The sequence below is a fragment of the Podarcis filfolensis genome, assembly GCF_964270895.1.
Source record: "Podarcis filfolensis genome assembly, chromosome: 7".
Classification (NCBI taxonomy): domain Eukaryota; kingdom Metazoa; phylum Chordata; class Lepidosauria; order Squamata; family Lacertidae; genus Podarcis; species Podarcis filfolensis.
Genome location: NC_139603.1, coordinates 83014459 through 83018631, shown reverse-complemented (window position 1 = coordinate 83018631; position 4173 = coordinate 83014459). Strand labels below are relative to the sequence as shown.

The window sequence follows — 4173 nt, the reverse complement described above, 5'->3', positions numbered from 1 at the left end:
GATCACCATGTCATACATGTGGAGGAAAACCTTAAACATGTAGCAGAGTTCACTTTACTTGTGCTGAAGGCAAATAGGCATAATGTTCACAAATCCAGTACGTTCAGGATTGGCACAGTCCATGAGAAATCCAGTTGCAGCACTTACAAACCTTATAAGCTTATAACAAGTTACCTTAGCACTAAGCATACTATGTACAGAACACCACACCAGAAGGAAGAGAGATCGAAAGAGAATGTGAAACCGAGGCTCCTTCTGGCCTTTATTTATAGTCAGGATGACCTTAATTGGAAGAGATAAGAGAACCAGTTCAAACCAGCTTCCCAGAAGGTATAACCCAAACAATCATGAAGCTGCCTTCATACAGAGAAGCTTCCAGTAGCTTCCAGAACCCTCTTGAATTAGGCAGAATAGGAAAGATCTCCACACATCAGATCAATACTTTCTGCACTAAGACATGCAAACTGACACACCACTCCAAGAAAAACCAAGTCATGGATGTTTGAGCTGAGGTTATTGCATCACAATCCCTTGGATTAAATGACTCTTGAGGTCACTTCCAACTCTATGGTTGTCTATGAGGCAGGGGCTGGCCTTAACTGGAGCTTTATGAAGCTGGCTCCCATGGGCTAGAACTCCCATGGGCTAGAAGAAGCAGAGGTACCCCATGCAACTTATTCTTTCCCCCATATGGGGTGGGGGGGAAACACAACTCATCCCCCATCAGCACATGACCAGCGGTTGCCACTCATTAACCAAACACTACTTAGGGAGAAAAGCTTCCAGTACAGAGGTGATGGCTCACAAGGGTGTTGCTCTCCTTCTATAAACTGGGCTCTGTGGACTCCCTCTCTTGATCGATCACAGCTCCCGATAGCCAATCATCTAGAACCACCTTTGAGAAGGGACTGCACGGCTTGAGCATACTGTTTAATAGCCACCAATGTTCTTACATTCCAGTCATCTCAGAAACTCTGTTGCATGGAGATGTGAAATGGCTTTGGTGGAAGAACAGCAGCAGCAGCAGCAGCAGCAGCATGGGATGTCGGTTTGTAAAGACGACCGAGAAGAGAAAAATGGAAACAAGATGGAGAAAATGTCTTTAAACCTACAGTCAAATATATGGCTCCAGTGGAGAAAATAAACATGGCACAGGCTTTGAGTGCTGCCGGAGTATAATATAAATCTTAGGGGGAGGTATTACTGCTAGCTAAGGCTCTAGTTATACCTCAGCCAGGCCATTTTCGACAGCATTTGTCACAATACCTCAGCAAGAACATAATTGCCCTTGAGCCTGCAAAGAGCAGAACAGCAAGACTAATATCCTTTGAGATGTGTCATAGAGGAAGGTTAAAGGAGTGCTCTTTAATGGGCCCAAAAAGAGAGACTTTCCAGTATACCCAGTGAAGCCACTCCGTCTTGGCTAGAGTGAAGAATGTGAAAGAGAAGCTTTGTGCGGTGGGTGGGGAAGGAGACGTGGTGGTATGTTTTTAAAGGCTGCTCCTTTGTATTTCTTTTTCCTTGAGAAAGGAGGAAAAGAACCACTCGGTATATTTTAAAACTTGAAATGCTTCTAAGGAGAGACACTGTTTGAAATGCAAAGCAACAGAAGCTGCGGCAAGTTGCGGGAAATGGATGTGGCTCTGTGGTAGACCAGAAGGGAGCTGGTCCTGGAGGAAGAACTGTGAGGGGTGTAATGGTTCTAGGGGTTGCTCGTGCGTAAGTTGCTGCCACTCCTGGCTAGGTTACCTGGTTGAACCCTTTCTGTCTGGACAGCCTCTAGCTTCGTGGCTGTCTCAGTCACTGGCAGAATCCGTCAGTGGGCGTTTCTTGAACTTCTTCCAGCAAAGAAGTTCTTTGACGCCAAGTCTCCTCCTACTCTCCCTGCGCGGAAGTCTTCTGCACAGGGAGGGTGTGGGCAGCGGAGTACCCGTACTCTCTCCGCTGGTCTCCGGCGAGGAGTCTTGGAGCCTCCTCTCCGATTCCCCCATCTGCCCCCCTTCTCCACTGGTGTTACGCTGATTTCCTTCCCCAGCAGATGGGCTGCCTCTCTCCCTACTGGGACCCTCTCCGGCATTCCTCTGGAGCCTTCCCTTCACCTCTAGCTCCAATGGCAGTTCCCTGACAAGGGGAGAGACTCCGTCAGGCAAGGCCTCCTTCCACCTGCCTTGCCCCACCCTCTAGTCTCTGCTTCTCAATTTGTATTGTATTATTTTATGTACTGTGGCTTGCTGTTGTTTTATTGATTATAGTTTAGAAACTATTTATTGTAACGGTTGAGTGGATTTCTGATTAACTTTTATATGTTGATATTATTATTTTATACTATTCTAATGATTGTTGAATGTTACTTTTTATGTAGGTTGCTTATTTTGAAGTTTTGTTTGATTATCACATTTTTGCATTGCATTAGATTGTTATAAGATGTACATTTTTTGTTTGTTTGTTTCTTCTGCTTGTAAACCGCCTTGGGTATTTTAAGATAGAAAGATGGTATACAAATTAAAAATGATGATGATGATCCACTTTGCAGAAGGCTCCAGGTTTAATCCCTGGCTGGAAATATCCTCAGCCTGAAATCCTGCAGAACTACATACTGGTCAGTGAAAACAGTACTCAGCTAGATGGATGGAGGGTCTGACTCAGTATAGGACCTTTGAGGATGAGGTCAAACCATTAGAAGGCTACAGTGCCTGTGGTGGCTGAAGAGACCAAAGATAGAGAGACATGAGGCAGATGAAGGTGTCCAGTTGCTGCAGATGCACCATGACATTTCTTCCCTCTGTGCTCCTCCCAGCGGTCATTCCTTCTGTGGTCACTGCTATGGATGCATGACCTGACTTTCTGTCTCCAGACGCTATGGTTGCCTGCAAAGGGTGGGCTTCATGTTGCCAGCCTCCATGTCACATTTGCAGACATCTTTGTAATGCAGAGCTGGTCTGCCAACAGGCAAGGTGCTTGAAGACAGCTCTGTGTAGAGCATGTCCTTGGGGAACCTACTATCTTCCATTTGGTGGACATGACCAAGCCAGCATAGATGTAACTAAGACAGGAGTGAGAACATGCTGGGACTGTGGGGTCGGGAAAGCACATCTTAGTTTGAGACCCTGTCCTGCCATGTTAGGCCCCAAGTCCTCCTGATGCAGAGCATGTGGAAAGCATTAAGATGTCACTCCTGACAGTTCTAAGTTGCCCACAACTCACTTCCATAAAGCAGTCTGCTCAACACACAAGGAAGACCTTCCTCTTGGTATTGGACGTTAGCATCACACTCTTCCATATCTTTTTGGAGAGACAAGCCATTGCTGTAGCTGCCTTGCCAATACGCTTGAACAGCTCAGAGTCGATGGAGAGGTTGTTTTAAATCACAGCTGCCAAAACTCCACCCAGGGCCCACCTGGATTTTCTTTCTGAGTAGCCCTTTATTCACAAGCAGTCCTCCTCTGCCACTGAGCACTTCTGACTGAGAGGGTCTCACTCTGCATCTTGAGGAACCATCTCTCCCCAGGGTTCAGGGCTTGTTCTGCCTCTGTTTCAAAGAGTTCGCTTGCAGGTCTTCCTGGAAAGTTTACCAGGTCCTCCTTGTCCATTGTTCTTTGCTGTCCCTGACTAAGGCCACCTTCTGGGAGCCCCAGACCCTTTTCAGAAAAGGAGTTCTCTAATGTGAGTTCGAATCCCCGCGACGGGGTGAGCTCCTGTTGCTCGGTCCCTGCTCCTGCCAACCTAGCAGTTCGAAAGCACGTCAAAGTGCAAGTAGATAAATAGGTACCATTCCAGTGGGAAGGTAAACGGCATTTCTGTGCGCTGCTCTGGTCTGCCAGAAGCGGCTTAGTCATGCTGGCCACATGACCCGGAAGCTGTACGCCGGCTCCCTCGGCCAATAAAGCGAGATGAGCACCGCAACCCCAGAGTCGGTCATGACTGGACTTAATGGTCAAGGGTCCCTTTACCTTTACCTTAATGTGAGCATGACACACTGTTTCCAATGCTATCTGATGCACCACAGAGAAACAAGTAAGGATACTAAAAATTGCCACAGTTTCAAAATACACTGGGTTGTGGCGGGCCACAGCAGATACCTGAGGTCCTGCTCTAAGATCTTTAAAAGACTGCTTGTAGCCAACATGCCAGGCACCTAGAGGAGCAGAGTTTATAGGAAGGGGTTTCCTGAAC

General features: G+C 47.0%; 1 long non-coding RNA gene across 1 annotated transcript; it reads left to right on the top strand.

The window, feature by feature from the left end:
* The first annotated feature begins 570 nt into the window (after positions 1-570).
* On the top strand, positions 571-1162 carry LOC310766901. Its single transcript, XR_014550514.1, has 2 exons — positions 571-660; positions 961-1162. It is a non-coding gene; the product is annotated as an uncharacterized lncRNA (long non-coding RNA).
* The last annotated feature ends 3011 nt before the right edge of the window (positions 1163-4173 follow it).